Below are 22,079 nucleotides of genomic sequence, written 5' to 3'. Positions count from 1 at the left end.
TACATTAAAATTTCCAGATCTTTCCCCACCTCTTCTCCTCCTTAAACAAGAAAAGGCATAATTTGACAAATATGTATATGTATATATATATATATATATATATATATATATAAAGATTTCTTGATAATTTCTATTGATCATTTCTTTCTTTGGAGATGGACACTATGTTGGGGGAAATCTGAGATCTATGAGATCCAATGTATTAAAAGGGAATAATTTCATTCCTTTTCTTCTTCATGGTAGCAGGTAGGCAGTATGCTATATTTAGTGATCCTGGAACTTAGGAGATCTAGGTTATAGGCATGGTTCATAAACTAGCTTCAAATTTTAAAGCAAATCACTCATTCCCTCATGTCTCAGTTTTACTCATCTTTGAAATATATGAGTTGAATACTCCATATAGAATTTTATGTCTCTCTTGTCTCTTGTTTACCCACTTTCTGTGGTAGATGCAACTGTGTCACACTTCTTCCCTCTATTCTCTCCCCTTATATTACCCACATAATTCCAATATAACTCATTTTGAATATCTATTTGTCAGATAATTTAGGAACTGTTACTCTCATTAACATTTTAAGAACATAGAAGCAGATAAAAGATTGAGAATAATAATCAGTGTGTGCTACAAGTTAAAGAACCTATTGAGAAGTTAAATAATTGTGAAGTATTTCTTGCTACAGAGTTATGGACAACATATATAATAATTGTTAGATGGTGTGCTGGAGTCAGTTGCTACCAGTTCATTAAAATGATTATTAGATTTTCAGTATGTGCATTTGTACTTTGGATATTAGCAAATGCCACATTATAGGGTGTGAATTGCTACTTTCTTGATTATCTAAAATTAAATGATGGAGAAAATGTTAATAATGAATATTAAACTTAGAAGTGTGCTATGCATACATTTTTTTGTAAAATATTTATTAAAACTTTTACCTGTATATATGGTAATATTATGGTCCATGAGGTTCTGTGAAGACACTTATGTGGAAGACAGATAAGAAGGAGAGGCAGAGAAACTTCTATAGAACCATTTAAATTGTGTTATTATAAATAATAATAATAGTTGACAGTGTTTACTTAGCACTTTATAGTTTGCAAAATGCTTTACAAACATTATCTCATTTGATCATCACAACAACCCTCTGAGGAAGTTGCTGATGTTTTCTCCATTTTACAGCAGAAAAAATTGAAGCAGAAATAGGGTAAGTGACTTACTGATTTGCCCAGCATCACACGGTTGGTGCATGTCTGAACTAGGATTCAAATTCAAATCAGTGTGATTCCAAGACCAGCATCCACTAAAATTCTGCATAGGATCCATAATTGCCAATTACAGTGTATTTTGAAAAAATCATGTTCTCTAATAACCGAAGACAAAAGGAATATGAAATGAACTAATCTTGGTATGCATTTACTAAGAAAATTGTCAAGAGATTTTAGTCAGTATCAGTAGTGAACTAAAGAGAGTAAGACCAAGCTTCCAAAGAAGACGATTCAATTGCTGTTATACTATATTAAGTTGGAGGTAACTTGTGCTTACATTGATCATAACTAAAATATTACAGAAGCATACTATATTTGTTAATGATTCTATTTGTCAAATACATTATATTTATTCAAAGTTTTTATAATTATTTCAATGTAGAAAATTAAAAAGCAGGCTTCTTTCTATTTTTAATAAATAATATTTAATAAATTACAGTGGGGACTCAAAATAGATTTTAAATCTACTTAATGAGAATACATTTTTATAATATATGCCTAAATTGCTATAAATCTTTGGAGGATAAAATTAAATACATAGCAAAATCAAGTGATGGGCTGCAGATGGGTCAATTAAATCTTATCACATAGATTTTAGAAATTTTTAATTTTACTACATGTTGAGGTTTGGGGAAATCATGTATATATATATATATATATATATATCTTTACAACTTAACTATAATAATACTAATCTTTGTAATGCTACATTCCCATCATTCTCCTGCTTAAATATCTTCAGTGGCCTCCTTATGAGGCACCTATGATCAGAGTACAAATTTCCTAACTTACATCCTCCACAATTTGGATTCTAATCTATACTTATAGAATTTTGTTTTGACAAAGATATTAAAACAAAATCAAAAGATTAGAAATTAGAATTTAATGTAAGTTATATAATTTAAAAAAACAGATGACTAGGAAAACATATCTAGGCAGTAAAATGAAAATTCACTGAACCTTTAAGCTATGACAAAAAAAAATTCTGGATATTAAACTATAAGAAATCATGAAAGAAGGCTCTTCAGATGTCTTAGAACAAGAAGTTAAAATTAAAAAAGAATGAATATGCAATCTCTCTCCTCAAACCTGAAAATGAAAATATCCCCCCCCAAACTTTATTGCAAAATCTAGACCTTCCAGATAAAAGTAAACTACCTCAAGCATTGAGAGAGTCCAAGGTACCACAATCAGCATCACATAAGGTTTAGGAGCTACCATTATAAAGGAGAGTCAAGCATAAGACATGGTCTAACAAAAATTTAAAAATCCAAGCTTGCAACCAAGAATTCCTTACCTAGAGTGAGTTTGTAAATATAATTGGGAAAGACTTACTAAGGCTGAGGTGTTTTCATTTCAATTAGGAAAGGAAATGATACAAGTATCCCATAAAAACTATTATTTTACCAAAATTCATTGAGGAAGTCACCAAAAATGAAGGGCCTGGGAATGACTATTGTTCTGTTATAATCCCCTTATCAAAAGAAGAAATAAAAAGGAAAGGGGGAAATGATTAAAGAAAAGGGGAGGAATATGAAGATACAATTAATCACATATTCAGGATTCACCAATTGAAGCCTATTTAAATGAGGAAAGAGACTCTGTGTGTAAGCAAGCATCACTTGATCCACACTTTTGAATGATGCAAAATTAAGTGAGCAGAACAAGAACAATTTATACTATAAAAATAACATAATAAAAGTGAAAAATTTGGAAAGACTTAAGAACTCTGATCAACACAATGATCAATCACAGTTCCAGAAAACCAGTGATTTTGATTTTGAATGCTGCTTACTTTCTTTTTTCCCCATTTGAATTAGTTTATTTAGTCAATTTAGAACATTATTCCTTGGTTACAATAATCACATTATTTTCCTCCCTCTCCTCTACCCACTCTTCCCACAGCCAACATTCAATTTCATTGGGTATTACTTGTATCCTTGATCAGAACTTATTTCCATGTTGTTGTTTACACTAGGATGTTCATTTAGAGTCTACATCCCCAACCGTATCCCTTCAACTCATGTATTCAAGCAGTTGTTTTCCTTTGTTGTTTTTACTCTCACTGTGTTTCCTCTGGATGTGGATAGTGGTTTTTCTCACGGGTTCTTCCAAGTTGTTCAGGGTCATTGCATTGCCACTAATCGAGAAGTCTATTACATTCGATTGTACCACAGTGTATCAGTCTCTGTGTCCAATGTTCTCCTGGTTCTGCTCCTCTCACTCTGCATCAATTCCTGCAGGTTGTTCCAGTCCCCATGGAATTCCTCCACTTCATTATTCCTTTAAGCACAATAGTATTCCATCACCAACATATACCAAAATTTGATCAGCCATTCCCCAATTGAAGGGCATCCCCTCATTTTCCAACTTTTTTTGCCACCACAAAGAGTGTAGCTATGAATATTTTTGTACATGTCTTTTTACTTATTATCTCCTTGGGGTACAAACCCAGCAGTGCTATGGCTGGATCAAAGGGCAGACAGTCTTTTATTGCCCTTTGGGCATAGCTCCAAATTGCTCTCCAGAATTGTTAGATCAATTCACAACTCTACCAGCAATGAATTAATGTCCCTTTGCCACATCCCCTCCAACATTCATTACTTTCCTTTGCTGTCATGTTAGCCAATCTGCCAGGTATGAGGTAATACCTCAGAGTTGTTTTGATTTGCATTTCTTTGATTATAATGGACTTACTTCATGGAATTTTCAGTGGTCTGATGAGTAAGGATAAGTAGTTCCTTTAGTCTATAAATAAAATTCTGATTTGGATAACATAGAGAGGAAATATATATATATATATATATATATATATATATACATACATATATATATATATAAGTATAATAATGTAGCTTATTTAGAAGAAGATTTCTAATCAAGATCTAGATATTATTTTCTGAACACCCTTGAATAATAACCATTAAACTGTTTCAAAAGAAAGCTCATTTTTTCTTAATTTTTAATTTTCACAAATGAGGATATTTTCATGTAGAATTCCATTTTTAAGTGTAAGTCCCTTTAGAAATTTAATATTTTTATATTTATCTCTTCCTCATAGAAAAATTTAAAGCAGAAACCCTTAAAACAAACAAGTAGAGTCGCAAAAAACAAACAAACAAACAAACGAAAAACAGCACATTAGCTATAGCCAAATATATAGGCTTCAATCTGGATTTTAAAGGTTTTTTTTTTTTAATAAATAAACACCTCACCCTTCTTCTTTCCCCCAACAAGAAAATGAAAAACAAAGAACCCACATAGCAAATTAACATAGTCAAGCCAAACATATTTGATGAGTTCAAGAATTAATATCTCAATCTGTGTATCTAATCTATAGAATAGTGAAAACAAATGACTCCTAAATCTTTACTCTTTGTTTAATTGGAGATAATTAGAGAATGTCTCCCAGATATTCTGGACTGGGACCTTCTGAATTCCATCTAATGGGTCATGCATGGTGATAGGTCACATCATTTTTAAAAATTTAACTTAATTTTAAATTTTTTTCATTGTTACATGATTTATGATTTTTCCACCCTCTTCCTTACTCCCTCTAGGAAATGATAAGCAATTCCACTGGGTTATACATGTATTATTGTTCAAAAACTATTTACATATAACTCATATTTGCAATAGAAAGATCTTTTAAAGTCAATACCCCAATCACACCCAAATCAAACCACATGGTCAATCATATTTTTCTCTTCTGCATTTCTATCCCCACAGTTATTTCTCTGGATGTGGATAACATTCTTTCTCATAAATTCCTCTGGATTGTCCTAGATCATTGCATTGCTAGTAGTAGAAACATTTATTACATTTGATTGTGCCACAATGTATCAGTTTATGTATATGATGTTCTCTTGGTTCTCCTCATTTCACTCTGCATAAATTCCTGGAAGTCTTTCTTGTTCACATAGAATTCTTCCAGTTTACCATTACTTCTAGCAAAATACTATTTCATCACCATCAGATACCACAATTGTTAAGCCATTTCCCAATTGAAGAGCATATCCTCATTTTCCATTTTTTTCTTTTACCACCACAAAGAGCATGGCTATAAATATTTTTGTAGAAGTCTTTTTCCTTATTATCTCTTTCAGGTGCAGACCCAGGAGTGGTATGGATGGATCAAAGGGCAGGCAGTCTTTTAAAGACTTCAGGGCATAGTTCCAAATTGCCCTCCAGAATGGCTAAAACAATTCACAACTTCACCAGCAATGTATTAGTGTCCCAATCACTTTCTTTTGCTGCCATACTGGCCAGTCTGCTAGGAGTAAGGTGATACATCAGAGTTGTTTTAATTTGCATTTATCTAATCAGGAATGTTTTAGAATACTTTTTCATGTGCTTATTGATAATTTTGATTTCATCATGTGAAAATTGCCCATTTATGTCCCTTGGCCATTTGTCGATTGGGGAATGGCTTGTTTTTTTTTTTTGTTTGTTTTGTTTTGTTTTGTTTTTTTGGAAATTTGACTTAGTTCCTTATATATTTGGGAAATTAAACCCTTGTCAGAGAGTTTTGTTACAAAAATGGTGTATCATTTTGCTACTTTCCTTATGATTTTGGTTGTGTTGGTTTTGTTGGTACAAAACCTTTTTAATTTGATATAATCAAAGTCATTCATTTTACTTTTAGAAATGTTCTCTTGCTTGGTCTTAAATTACTGCCTTTCCCACATATCTGACAGGTATACTATTTTATGTTCACCTAATTTATTTATGATTTCACTGTTTATATTTAAGTCATTTACCCATTTTGAATTTATCTTGGTATAGGATGTAAGATGTTGATGTAGACTTGATTTTATCCATACTGTTTTCAATTTTCCCAGCAGTTTTTGTCAAAGAATGAGTTCTTGTCCCCAAAGCGTTGGATCTTTGGATTTATCCAACACTAGCTTTCTGATGTCATTTACCCCAAGTCTATTCCATAGATCCACCCTTCTGTCTTTTAGCCAGTACCATATTATTTTGATGACCATTATTTTATAGTACAGTTTAAGATCTGGTACTGCTAGGCACCCATCATTCACATTTTTTTCATCATTTCCTTTGATATTCTTGATGTTTTGTTTTTCCAGATGAACTTTGTAATAATTTTTTTTCTAATTCTTATTATCCTATCTTATCCTACCCAGGAACAATTAATGTTTTCCCAATTGTTTAGATCTAGTTTTAATTATGTGAAAGTGTTTTGTAGTTGTGTTCATATAATTCATGAGTTTTTCTTAGCAGATAGATTCCTAAATATTTTATATTGTCTAGAGTGATTTTAAGTGGAGTGTCTCTTTCTAACCCTTGCTACTGAACTTTTTGGAAATATGTAGAAATGCTGATGATTTATGTGGGTTTATTTTGTATCCTGCAACTTTACTAAAGAGGTTAATTTTTTCCACTAGTCATTTAGTTGATTTTCTGGGGTTCTTTAGGTATAGCATCATATCATCTGTAAAGAGTGATAGTTTAGTTTCCTTCTTGCCTATTTTAATCCCTTTAATTTCTTTTTCTTCTTTAATTACTATTGGTAGCATTTCTAGAACAATATTAAATAATAGAGGTGTTAATGGGCTCCTATGCCTCTCTTAATTGATTTTTGAAGTCTTTTCTGAGCTCTTTGAGAATTTTGTCAAATCTATATTTTTCTTTTGGACTTTGCATGTGTTTCCTTTGCTTTTACTGTCCCTTTCTGTGTCTGTACCTTGCTCTTTATCTCCATGAAAATCTTTTTTTGTTGTTTGCTCATTTTTCCTATCTATATTATAGGTAGGCTCTATTTTTGGGGAATTTGGGATACCCTCTTAAAACTTCAATCCTTGCTTGATGTTATTCTCAGCTTATTTTCTGGGTCTAAGGATTGAGAGCTCTGGGAACCCCCTTCCCCTGCTGATTTAATTGGTCCTCTGGATACTGATGGCTTTGACATGAGAAATTTCCAAGAGATACCTTTGTCACGTTCTGTTGCTCACTCTCATTTGAGAAAGTGAAATAGAGAGTGAAAGACAGGCTTTGAATATGTTTTTCTGTGATTTTTTTTTACTCTGAGAATAGGTTTGGGGTTCATTGGACATAACAATTCCTAGTTGTTTTCTCAATATGAAGAACTTGATAGTTCTCCAGGTTAATGGAATGTTTTGTCATTGTGTATAACTTTTTTTTAACATTCTGTTAAGAGTGACTTTGAAGGAAAAAAATGCATTGCCACTGCTTAATTGGTTTGAGAGCAGAAAAGTAATAGTGTCTAGTAGGAATATGGCAAAACTTAGAAGGATAACAATTAGCAGAGAAGCAGCTTATTGTAGGAATTGTTCTTGAAGGAGATTTGGATGTATAGTTTGGAATTGTCAATTGTCAAGAAAACATGAGTTTCCCCACTAATGTATTTCCTTGCTTGCTTTGTTATTTATATGGGTTGAGGGCTGTTCCTCATATATTGCACAAGTGCATTGTGTAGCTCCAAAGAGGCAGAATAGACATCTCTAGCCTCTCCTACCCCAACCCTTCTTTGAAGGGGTCTTGATTTCTTGCTAAGAAGGTAAGCAGGTGACTATCCTCAGAGAAAGGGATGCTGGACTATAAATGTGTCTATTTTCTCTTTCTATTTTCATTATTATAGGGAACATGGTTTTCAGATTCAATTTAACTTATTACCACTGTTTTATTAATTAGGGAAGCAGGCCCCTAAGTTTTATATCCAAGACTTGACTCTCTTACCCACCAAATACTAGTTTTACAATGAACAAATATAATACTTAGCCAAGGAATCTATTGACCTCAATTGGTAGCAAAAAGAGAAGGCAGAGAAAGTATACAAAGGAGAATGTATATATGACAAGGCAGTCAAGGAGCTGTCCCGCTGAGAGTGAGGTAACTCAATAAAAAAAGGGAAAAGATTTCTCATGTTACTCAAAGAGAAATTCTTTCAAATCCCTAGTGGAGCAAGCTGGGGAGGGGAACATGATTGAAACAACTATATCAAACTTCTTTTCCTTCAGCAAACTGAAGTGTGGTTAGCTTCATACATCTTCTTTCACAAAGTCAGATGCCAAAAGTTTTTAACTACGGAACTTGAATATATTCACATGACTGGAAGAAAGATGGTAAAAGACAAGAGCTCTTCTCCCCCACTTTTGCTAACTTTGCCTCCTCCTTCACAAAGGAGCAAAGCACTCATCTCTACTACTATGGGACTAGAGTCCCATACCAGTGGGCTTTGGGATTGGAGTTATGTATGTACTCATTCTCTTCCATAAAAAATACAAGCATTGATGCTGAGAGTCTCCTTTGTATGGGTAGACTATGATACTTTCATTTTTCTTGTTTTTTTCTTCTATAGGGTAATTAAGATATTAGGTTTTTCTTGCTTTATCTCCTATTGTTTAAACATTATTATTATTTTTGCCTTTCCATTTATTAAATATTTTGTGTTTGAATTTATAGGAGTCCAGGGATAAACAAATCTTGAAAATATTATAGATGTGCTCAAAAGCCACTCACAAGCAATCTGCTCATTTACTAGACTCATGGATATATTTCTAACAAATTTCTAATAATTTCTGTACACTTGAGTTGAATCTAGGCTTAAACTGTTAAAATATAGGTAGATGGAGAAAAAGGAGAACCCTGGAGTGAGGGGTTTGAAGTTGTTATAAGAGAGTCAATGAACAAAACTCCTCCAGGGAACTTCCCTCATTGACTGGACAAAGGGCTGGTAGTTGCTCTCTCTCCTAGATAGTTTCCCAATAGAAGGGAGAAATAGCAAAAGGGTTGACAGGGGGTTTCCCTAGAAAATGTTAATTGGCCCTAGTCCTGGTGGATTGACTAATTGACCTGTAGGAAAACATTCTTTCTTTTGTTGAGAGGCAATGTCTGCCCTGACAGTAGTGCTAAGTGTGATGGCTATGAAAAGGCATGCAGGAGTCTGGCAAATGCAGAGACAATGAAGAAAATTAGGGTTTGACTGTTTGTAAGGGCTTTACTTATACCTGACTTTTCCTCAATGTCCCCCTTGGTCAACTCCAACTAGGGTAAGAACCGACTGCCACCCCTAGATTTGACAAACACTTGGGGTTATAGAAAGATCCTTACCCTTAAGTAAACCCCTCACCCTAAAATCCTTTCCCCTCCTTAAGGATTATCTGACTGTGTCTTGTCTCAAGAAAAGTGGTTTAATGAACAGGATAGAGGTTGGGGATGGAGAGTGGGAGCAGGTAGCCTTAATCTACATGTAATTGTAGTATGGAGTCTCTTTAGCCTAGTCAAAGACTATGGCTCCAGTCAAAATGTTCTTGATTCCTTTCTTCTTTCTATCTGCTAACCTAATCTAAACGAATGGCTGCCAAGTCTTTCTTCAGCTGTTACAGAGAGAGTAAATTGTGTTTTAGGCTACCTCAGCAGACTTTCAGGACCCAGCCCCTCAAGCTGCTGTAAAATGTTCAGCCAGCCCTATTAGTTGGTTCCAGGAGAAACCAGTACAATTCTAGATCTTCGAGGTAGGGAAATCCTCAGGTATTCAAGGATTCAAATCCGGAGACAGGGAATGAGTTTCATCTCCCTCTGAGTTCAGGAAACGAATCCCTCTTTTCAGTTGTTTCCCTGAGTTCCTTGTTGTTCCACCCAACTGTCATTCCTGTCTGTCAAATTTCCCTCCATAACATTCCAAAAGCTTCTTTCTCTGCAAGGCTTACCTTACATAACCTTGTGATATTCTAATTGCCCAAGTTATCATTTCAGTTTCTTTGTATTGACAAACTTACTCATTTCCATGAGATTAGGGCTAGTATGCTCTAGGGCAAAGGAACTTCTGGGATGTGCCTTAGCTATACCATTGTGTTAGGATCCAGATCTTTTGTGATGATTACCTCATAATATTAATTTGTCTGTCAGACCACCTGGTTAATTTTCCATCTCCTTTCACCCTTTTCTTGTAACCTCAATAAAAATGAGTACTGGATTCAATATTATTCTGTTATACTGTTCATTTAATGTACTGAGTTTTAAAATTCTGTTGTTTTTTCCCTATCACCATATTGAGATCATTGAAATTAAGCCCATATAAAAAACAAACAAACAGCTTTTCTGTTTTTGCCTTTGTAAATTGTCACAGAGGATAGATGGACTTCAGAACTGGTTACAATTGCTATAACAACCTTTGGAAAATTTACTGTGCTAAATAATTTATCTCAATTAATTTTAAGGGTTTTTAAAATATGATTTTTGTAATTTTTTTTAACAATCTCTGGTCAATTTTGCCTGCCCCTAACATGAGGTGTAAGGCCAATTCTAGCTGAAGTGGAAGTGAAATACAATTATAAGCCTCAACCTTCCCACATTTCTAAATATGTGAATGGAATTTGGGCAGTTAATCTCAGGGCATGTATCCCTAAAAAAGCCTCCAAAAAAGGAGCACCTCTCATTTATACTCTTCAGCTCACTATTTCACTTCCACCAGAATGATATGTAGATTTCTTGATGATGTTCTTAAGCCAAGATGAGTTTTACTATGTTTAAAAATGTTTATTACCAAGTTTGAAAGATTGCTATGTTTGTAAAAAAGATTGTGACAAATATCCATCAATTCATAGGTTTTAAAAAATGCCATACAGCAACTTGTGTGAAATATGATAGTATGTTTGTTTGCTATTGCAATTAATTGGGCTTTTGAGAATTTGGGGGATATTGATGCCACATATTTGTGATATTGTTCTTTAAAAATGAAAAATGTTACCTTGTTCAATTCATTTGTCATACTTATAGTGGATCATGGCCAGATATGAAGAGGAAATGGATCTCATTTTTGGTGAGAAAGCCTTGCATTCTATATTTTCTTAGCTGACACAACATGTCAATGATTATAAGCTACATTTTTATTTTAAAAACTCTTTTATTATTATATTTTTCTTGCATCTGCAATATACTATTTTTCTCTCTTTTTTATATTTGAAGCACATGTCACCAGCATTATGATTTTATTTAACTTTTTGACTTTCCAGCACTATAAGTTTAAAATACATTTGCTAATACATGCCCTAAAAAGCTTGTGACTATAAAAATAATGAGACTAATTGTTAAAAATAAATTATGGGACTTTGCTTAATGATTCTGTCTGATTCCAGGACAAGATACACACACACGAGCCATTGCACAGAGCCAAAGAAAACCCAAACCAGGATGGATTGATGCACTTCTAGGCCAATGCAAAGGTTTTGAACCTAATGTGAAACTTGGGGTTGCGACACTTGACTTGTGTTAAGATGTAGGCCTTCCTTGTATCCACACTCACTCTGAAAATACTCACAGATGACTATCCCCCAAACCATGGCTCCTATAATCTGATCCCCTTTTCTGCATTTCATAGTGGTGTACCTTTCTGTAGTCCTCGATACTGACTGGGTAAATGCATCATTGCTCAGATCATTTTGATTGGCCCCTGATTCAAGGACCTGTTATAGATTTATTTTTCTTTTACTTAGAATTTTTTCACATAAGACTTTGATAGTCTATATTTTCATCCAGTGTTTTTCTTTTTTATTTGGATTTTTCTGATATCTTTTTAATTTCTCTTACCAATTGATTCATATACCTCATACCTCAGCCATGCATCCCTAAGTGATCCTGTATTTTTTTCAATCACCCTCTTAATGGGGGAACATAAAAAATATTATTATTTAAATTGCAAAGTTAAAATTCCTTTTTAGAAGAATTTTAGGTAAAGAAAAATGAAACTTCCCTGAATCCAGAAACTGAACTGTTGGAGAAGACACCATGAAGAAGCCTCTAGACCACAAGCTGCACAAGAATGAACTTTTGGTGTGGTTGATTGAACATTTATTTGTATGTATACTTTCATGCCAAAGGGGACTGCCCCTAACTGGCTTTTTGTCAATGAGTCCAGCAATTATTGGTTTTGTTTTGTTTTTTTCTCTTATCCTCACATTGTTGTAATGTTTAAGTTGATTATGGTTTCATGATCCTTTTTGGGGAAACTTCTTTCCCCAATAATGATTAAACAGGGGAATGTAAAAATAGACTTGAATCCAGGACTTAAATCCCCAGAAGCCCTTGCTCCACTTCCCCAGAATGCTTTGTAATCTCACTGAATTCTCACCTAGGCCGAGAGTGAGATGGGGTATTTAAACCTGGGTGGGAATAGGCTCGGGCTCTTTTGGACTTCCGTTTTGGAGCAGATGCGTCTCTTTCATGATGTGAGGTTATCTTGTCTAGGCCTCTCTGGCCTAGGCATGTGCTATCTTATTCTGTATTTAATTTAATCCTTAACCTTTAATAAACCACATAAAAATATAATACTCCTTGCAGAGAGAAACTAATTTCTACCTGCCTCAGTTTCCCTAATTTTTAACTGTTAAAGCAGCACATGGTACATTTACAAAGATTGACTATGTATTAGGGCATAAAAACATTCCAAACAAGTGAAAAAGAGCAGAAATAACAAATGCAACCTCCTCAGATCATAATGCAATGAAAATAATAATTAGTAAGGGTACATGGAGAGGCAAATTAAAAATTAATTGGAAATTAAATAATACAATTCTCCAAAATCAGTTAAAGAACAAATCATAGAAACAATAACTTCTTTGAAGAAAATGAGAATGATGAGACATCCTTTCAAAATCTATGAGATGCAGCCAAAGCAATACTCGGGGGAAATTTATATCATTGAGTTCATATATTAACAAATTAGAGAGGTCAGAGGTCAATGAAATGTACACACCATTTAAAAAACTAGAAAGTGAACAAATTAAAAATCCTCAGATAAAGACAAAATTAGAGGATCCTAAAAATCAAAGGAGAAATTAATAAAATTGAGAGTCAAAGAACTATTGGTTTTATAAATAAGACTAGAAGCTGGTATTTTGGAAAAAAAAAACAAATAAAATAGACAAAGTACTGGTCAATATAATTTAAAAAAGGAAAGAAAGAAACCAAATTGATAATATCCAAGATGAAAAAGGAGACCTCATCTCTAATGAGGAGGAAATTAAGGCAATCATTAAAAACTATTATTCCCAATTATATGGCAATAAATATGGCAGTCTAGGTGATATGGATGAATATTTGCAAAAATATAAATTGCTTAAACTAACAGAGGAAGAAATAGACTACCTAAACAACCCCATATCAGAAAAAGAAATTGAACAAGCCATCAAAGAACTCCCTAAGAAAAAAATCCCCAGGTCTAGATGGATTCATAAATGAATTCTATCAAACATTCAAAGAACAACTAATTCCAATATTATACAAAGTATTTGACAGAATAAGCAAAGAAGGAGTTCTACCAAATTCCTTTTATGACACAAATATCGTATTGATCCCAAAGCCAGGCAGGTCAAAAACAGAGAAAGAAAACTATAGACCAATCTCCTTCATGAATATAGATGCAAAAATCTTCAATAGGATACTAGTAAAAAGACTCCAGCAAGTAATCAAGAGGGTTATTCACTATGACCAGGTAGGATTCATATGAGGAATGCAAGGATGGTTCAATATTAGGAAAACTATCCACATAATTGAACATATTAACAATCAAACCAATAAAAATCACATGATTATCTCAATAGGTGCATAAAAAGCCTTTGACAAAATACAACACTCATTCCTATTGAAAACACTAGAAAGCATGGGAATAGAAGGGCCTTTCCTAAAAATAAAAACTGTATATATCTAAAACCATTAGCAAACATCATCTGAAATGGGGATAAACTAGAAGCCTTCCCAATAAGATCAGGAATGAAACAAGCATGCTCATTATCACCTCTATTATTCATATATTTGTACTAAAAACACTAGCTGTAGCAATTAGAGAGGAAAAATAAATTGAAGGTATTAAAGTTAGCAACGAGGAGACCAGGCTATCACTCTTTGCAGATGATATGATGGTCTACTTAAAGAACCCTAGAGAGTCAACCTATTCAAAATAATCAACAACTTTAGCAAAGTTGCAGGATACAACATAAACCCACATAAGTCATCAGCATTCCTATATATTTCCAACCCATTTCAGCATCAAGAATTAGAAAGAGAAATTCCATTTAAAATCACCATAGACAATATAAAATACTTAGGAATCTATCTGCTGAGACAAACACGGGAACTATATGAACACAACTACAAAAAACTCTCCACACAATTAAAACTAGATCTAATCAATTTGAACAACATCGACTGCTCATGGGTAGGATGAGCTAACAAACTAAAAATGATCATTATACACAAATTAACTTACTTATTTAGTGCCATAACCATTGAACTACCAAAAAACTTTTTTACTGAATTATAAAAAAAAACATAACAAAGTTCATTTGGAAGAACAAAAGATCAAGGATATCCAGGGAAATCATGAAAAAAAAATGTGAAGTAAGGAGGCCTTGCAGTCCCAGATCTCAAACTATACTATAAAGCAGTGGTCATCAAAACAATTTGGTACTGGCTAAGAGACAGAAAGGGGAATAAGTGGAATAGACTTGGGGTGAATGACCTCAGTAAGACAATGTATGATAACCCCAAAGATCCCAGCTTTTGGGACCAAAACCCACTATTTGATAAAAACTGCTAGGAAAATTGGAAGACATTATGGGAAAGATTAGATTTGGATCAACACCCTATACCAAGATAAACTCAGAATGGGTGAATTACTTGAATATAAAGAAGGAACCTATAAGCAAATTAGGCAAACACAAAATAGTATTTATGTCAGATCTTTGGGAAAGGAAAGACTTTAAAACCAAGCAAGAGCTAGAAAAAAAATCACAAAATTTAAAATAAATAATTTTGATTACATCAAATTAAAAAGGTTTTGTACAAACAAAACTAATGCAAACAAAATTAGAAGGGAAGCAACAAATTGGGAAACAATTTTCATAACAAAAACCTCTGACAAAGGTCTAATTACTCAAATTTATAAAGAGTTAAACCAATTGTATAAAAAATCAAGCCATTCTCTAACTGATAAATGGGCAAAGGACATGAATAGTCAATTTTCAGTTAAAGAAATCAAAATTATTAATAAGCATGTGAAAAAGTGTTCTAAATCTCTTATAATCAGAGAAATGCAAATCAAAAGAACTCTGAGGTATCACTTCACACCTACCAGATTGGCTAACATGACAGAAAAGTGAGTAATGAATGCTGGAGGGGATGTGGCGAAGGCAGGACATTATAGCATTGTTGGTGGAGTTGTGAACTGATCCAACCATTTTGGAGGGCAATTTGGAACTATGCCCAAAGGGAGATAAAAGACTGTCTGACCTTTGATACAGCCATAGCACTGCTGCATTTGGAAATAGACCAGTTCAAAAATATTCATAGCTGCACTCTTTGTGGTGGCAAAAAATTGGAAAATGAGGGGATGCCCTTCAAAAGGGAAATGACTGAAGAAACATATGGTATATGTTGGTGATAGAATACTATTGTGCTCAAAGGAATAATAAAGTGGAGGAATTCCATGTGAACTGAAATGACCACCAGGAATTGATACAGAGCAAAAGGAGCAGAACCAGAAGAACATTGTACACAGAGGCTGATACACTGGGGTACAATTGAATGTAATGGACTTCTCCATTAGTGGTAATGCTGTGATCCTGAGAAATTTGCAGAAATCTATGAGAAAAACATCATCAACTTTCGGAGGAAAAACTGTGGGAGTAGAAACACAGAAGAAAAACAACTGCTTGAATACATGGGTGGAGGGGATACGACTGGGGATGTAGACTCTAAATGAACATCCTAATGCAAACACCAACAACATGGAAATAGGTTCTGATCAAGGACATGGGTAATACACAATGAAATTGAGCATTGGCTGTGGGAAGGAGAGGGAAGGGGGGGAGGGAAATAATGTGATTCTTGTAACCAAGGAATAATGTTCTAAATTGACTAAATAAATTAATTTTAATAAATAAAATGCCAAAAACTTTAGAAGTGCTACATTTCTTTTCTGTTTCTTAGCCTGCAAAAACTATTTAAAGAGATCTCATGAAGAGGTCAGAAGAATAAAGTAGGAAAGTATAATTTTTAACAGGAAAGAATGAAAGTTTTATAAAGTAAGTGGCACCTGGTCTAGCTTTCTATCTTTATAATTTGTTATATTTCCCAATTTATTTGTAACTTTCCTATTACTATTTATTTAGTTGAAAAATAAATTTATATGCAAGACACTATAGCCAGTACTGATGATAAGGAAAAGGTTAAAAAATTACAATTCCTTCCAAAGGTGGCCAATTTTTTTTAAACCCTTGCCTTCCATCTTGGAGTCAATACTGTGTATTGGCTCCAAGGCAGAAGAGTGGTAAGGGCTGGGCAATGGGGGTCAAGTGACTTGTCCACAGTCACACATCTGGGAAGTGTCTGAGGCCAGATTTGAACCTAGGACCTCCCATCTGTAGACCTGGCTCTCAATCCACTGAGCTACCCAGCTGTCCCCCAAAGGTGGCCAATTTGATAAAATACTGTGTCTGGAGTAAAGAAAATCTGACTTCAAGTCTGGCCTGAGATAATTATTAGCTTAGATACTTCACGTTTGCCTCCCTTTCTTCAATTGTAAAATCAGGATGATAAAAGTATCTACCTTCCACAGTTGTTGTACAGATTAAATGAGATATTTGTAAAATGATTAGTGGAGTGTCTAGCACACAGTTTGTATATATGTATATGTATATACAGTTTATATAATATATACTTCCTCCTTCCTCTTATCTTTCCTTCCTTCCTTCTTTCCTTTCTTCCTTCCTCCCAACTTTCTTTCCTTCCCTCTTTACTTCCTTTGTTCCTTTCCTCCAAAATCTAACCCCTACTAAGGGAAATATAGTACATACTCAGATAATATAATAAAATACAGGACATATTATAAGGACAAAAAGAACTCTAGATAACAGAAAATGTAAGCATGACAGTTTTACCTTGGAAGATGAGTGGAGGCACTGTGAAGGAAGTACCAATTAAATAAATCTTTGAAGGATGAAAAGATTTGGGAAGGCTGAGGTGATGATGGGATACATTCCATGAATATGGGAAGACTTCTTTGAATGCACAATGATAGTAAATGGCATGCTGATTTTGGATGAAAATCTCATGAGCAATTTTGCTTGGACATTGAGTGGACTATTTAAAAGGCTAGAAAGGTATGTTAGAATCAGATATAGAGAAGACTTAAATGATATCTTTCATTTATTGAGTTCATATTTTTTTATAGGCAATAGGGAGAAACAGGTTAGTTTTAAAAAAATTTTTTTAAGAAAATTGTTCCATGGTTACATGATTTATGTTATTTCCATCCCCATTATCTCTCCCTCCCCCCCCCCACAGCCAACACACAATTGTTTTGGGTTTTACATGTGTCATTGATCAAGACTTATTTCTATATTATTGATATTTGCACTGATCATTTAGATTTATTTAGGTGATTATTTAGATCATTTAGGTGACCATTTAGACTCTAAAGTTTAGAATCTACATCCCTAATCATATCCCCATCAACCCATGTTGATGTTATTTTTCTTCTGTGTTCTTGCTCCTACAGTTCTTTCTCTGGATGTGTATAGCATTCTTTCTCATAAGTTCCTCGGAAATGTCTTGGATTATTGCATTGCTGCTAGTAGAGAATTCTATTACATTTGATTGTGACACAGTGTATTCTTCTCTGTGTATAAGGTTCTCCTGGTTCTGCTTCTTTCACTCTGCATCAATTCCTGGAGGTCATTCCAGTTCACATGAAATTCCTCTAGTTTATTTTTCCTTTTAGCACAATAGTATTCCATGACCAACAGATACCACAATTTATTCAGTCATTTCCCAATTGAAGGGCATCCCCACATTTTCCAAAATTTGCCACCACAAAGAATGTGGCAATTATAGATATTTTTGTACAGGTTTTTTTTTCCTTGTTATCTCTTTGGGATATAAAACTAGCAGTGGTATAGCTGGATCAAAGGGCAGACGGTGTTTTAAAGCACTTTGAGTATGGTTCCAAATTTTCCTCCAGAATGGTTGGACCCATTCACAACTCCACCAACAGTGTATTAGTATCCCACTTTTGCCACATCCCCTCCAACATTTATTGCTTCCCTTTGCTGTCATGTTAGCCAATCTGCTAGGTGTGAAGTTGTACCTCAGTGTTGTTTTGATTTGCATTTCTCTAATTATAAGAGATTTAGAACACTTTTTCATGTCCTTATTGATATTTTTGATTTCTTTATCTGAAAATTGCCTATTCATGTCCCTTGCCCATTTATCAATTAGGGAATGGCTTGATTTTTTTGTACAATTGATTTGGCTCCTTATAAATTTGAGTAATTAGACCATTGTCATAATTTTTTGTTATAAAGATTTTCCCCCCAATTTGTTGCTTCCCTTCTAATTTTGGATGCATTGGGTTTGTTTGTACAAAACCTTTTTAATTTAATGTAATCAAAATTATTTATTTTATATTTTGTAATTTTTTCTAACTCTTGCTTGGTCTTGATATTTTTCATTTCCCAAAGATCTGACAGTTATACTATTTTATTTTCAAGTCATTCACCCATTCTGAGTTTATCTTGGTGAGGGTATGAGATGCTCATCCAAACCGAATCTCTCCCATACTGTGTTCCAATTTTCCCAGCAGTTTTTGGCAAATAGTGAATTTTTGTCCCCAAAGCTGGGATCTTTGGGTTTATCATACATTGTCTTGCTGAGGTTATTCAACCCAAGTCTATTCCACTGACCCTCCCTTCTGTCTCTTAACCAGTACCATATTGTTTTGATGACCCCTGATTTATAGTATAGAAACTGGTTAGTTTTGAGGAAGGTAATGATATGGCCAGATCTGTGTATTAGAAAATTTTGAAATGAATTAGGAAAGAAGAAAACCAGAGTCAGGGATGCAAGCTATAAAACTGTTAGGATCATTGGAGTCACTAGTGATAAGATTCTTTTATAGAATGGTAACATAATTTAGAGAGACACTGATGGACAAGTAATATGCTGTATAAGTAGGATCAACAAGACTAGGAAACTTATTAGATATGGAGTGTGGAGGAGAGGAAAGAATGAAAATTAATTAGATATACAGTCTGTGAAACTAGGACAATGGTGGTTCTATAAGTAGAAACAAAACCTTGGCAATGACATGTTTTCCCTGGTAAGAACCATTATAAAGACATTGCGAATGCAAAAATATTTTTTGAAAAATTTGTTTATATAGACATCTCCAACTTTTGGAACATTATTTAACATTTAAGTATCACTAAAGAAAGAATAAATATCAAAGCATATTGGCATCATTTATTTGCAGTTTGTTTATAGCCTCTTTGATTGAAAATTGTACAATGAACCGCATTAAACTTAATCTTTTCCCACAAAATGCTTATTTTCTAGGAAAGAGATACTATAGTAATATAAAACAAACCAACTCATACTTTAATTGCTTACAGATCAAACATTAAGCATTTATAGGTCTCTGATTATAAGCATATCACTTTATTAAGTGCTTTAGGATATACAAATGAGTATGTGTCACAGTCTTTGCCCTCAGAGTATTTGTAGTTTGATTGTGGGAGGTGCACTCAAAGGAGTTTTCATGCCAAATGATCAGCTTTTTCTCTTATCCATGTTATGTTCAGTAAAGGCAAACATTTGCATATGAATGTAACAATAAAAACAATTATGTCCAGAAAGGTAAATTCTGGTAAAAAAAATGAACATTTAATGCATACAAAAGGTAAATTCAAAAACTTTTTTTTATGATCCAATGATTTTGGAATATCGCTGTTTTTCCCCTAATGTTATTATCATTAAAATTCATTCTTTCTGTCGTAGAATTGTTATAAGTATTGATTACAAGGCAGAAGAGTTATAAGAGCTAGTCATTTGTGGTTGAGACTTGCCCACACACAGTCAGTAAATGTCTAAGGCAGAACTGAACACAGTTTCCTAATTCTAGACTTGACACTCTATCCACTGAACCACTTAGCTGCCTTTTGTTAGATTTAAATTAATAACTCCATTATTACTCCATTAATTAACTCCATTAAATTAATAACTCCATAAATAACTCTTATTTTCCATAGAGTTTATTAACAATCACTTGAAATAGAGAAAGCAGATATATAGAGATTTAAACCTAATGTAACCTAACTCTAACCACATGGTTCTCCATATGGTTATCTCTCTCAGCCATGGTGCTCAGCTCAATCCTTCCTTGCCCTGACCATGTCTCCTCCTATCCACCCCTCTCCTAGCCCCACTCTTGCTCCTTTCACCCTGATTCCCCACTTCCTGATGAGCCCCTCCCTCCTTGCTCACTAACTCCTCCTCCTTCCCCCACCCACTGCACTACAACCCAAACAACAAGCCAAGCACAGACAATTCAAATAAATACCTATTCCCTCTAAGGGATGTTCCCACTTACAATAAACAAAAGAGTTTTGTAAATGTTAGTCATCATACACCTTTCTCTCCACAAGACATTGAGAGCTTTAAAGGAAAAAAAAAACCTTCCTTTGAAGATGCCCTTTGTAGTCACAAATAAGTTTGAAAGCATTTATCACTCTTATAATCCCATGGCCCTGGTAACAGATACCTCTGCTTTCTGCTCTCCAGCTACCTGAAACCTTAGCTATAGTTCATTGCTCTGCCCATACAGGCAGTACTGACTGTCTCTAGAGGGCAGATACTACAGCAAAGCTCACTCTCTTAGAAGGACCTGAATTGATTTCAACTTTGACACCTAGTAATGGCTCAAATTTGTCTCTATCTTATAATGAACAGAAAGTGGAAAAATAAAAACAAAAGTTTAAAGCAAAATAGATCAATGGGGTATGGCTGTCATCTGAAGGAAAACTCCTATTCCCCTGAAATTTTTATCACCAAATATGTTCACCCATTCACAAGAATGGTCACTTTGACACTTAGGGAATTGAAGACTGTTTAAAAGGCATGAATATCCCCTGGTAAAACTACCATAGCCTCTAAAGTGTGCCAGGAATGCAATCAATATGCTTTTTGAGGCAGAGCATTTGGCCCACACACTTTTTGAGCATTTAAAAATTGACTTCATTACCATGCCTAAGGTTGGACATTATAAAGTTTGTCTGGCCATGGCAGCTTTTGCTGCTAATGTGATCTTAAGGGAGATTGTCCCTTGCTTTGGTCTGCCAGTATGGATTGATTCAGACAGGGGAACTCATTTTACTAATTCTGTTGTATTTCAGATTTATTCTTGTTTGGGGATCACTCCCCAATTCCATACACCATATCACCCCCAATGCTCAGACCAAGTAGAGAGAATGAATAGAGATCTTAAAACTATGATTGGAAAATTGTGCACTGAGACTCATTTGAAATGGCTTGATTTTCTCCCTTTAGCCCTGTTTTATCTTTGTAGTAGGCCCAGGGAAGATCTATACATCTCACCATTTGAGATGGTTTTTGGGTGTCTCCCCCAAAAAGGCTAAACCTTTTTCTCCTGCTTACACATTATTACTAGGCACGGGGAGGGGGCACTTCTATTGTTCTACATATACAGGATTTAGAGGACAAATTGTGAGAACTCCACAAATCTTGAGTAACTCAGCCTGCCTGGTTTCATTGCAAGTATGGTTAACTACTTCAAGAGTTATCAAAATTGGAGAAAAAGACTCTTGAATTCATTGCTCACATGTAAAACGGTTACTTTCTATAGACACTAAGTGATCATATCCTGTCACATTAATGTATTTGCTGATTGTTTGTTTTAAGATTTAATTTTGGTTTTAAGTTCACATATAAATTGAATCTATAATATTCCATTACACTATGTCACTTTCGGTTACTGT

The sequence above is a fragment of the Monodelphis domestica genome, chromosome 2 (assembly GCF_027887165.1).
Source record: "Monodelphis domestica isolate mMonDom1 chromosome 2, mMonDom1.pri, whole genome shotgun sequence".
Lineage (NCBI taxonomy): Eukaryota > Metazoa > Chordata > Mammalia > Didelphimorphia > Didelphidae > Monodelphis > Monodelphis domestica.
This window is presented reverse-complemented; position numbering follows the sequence as displayed.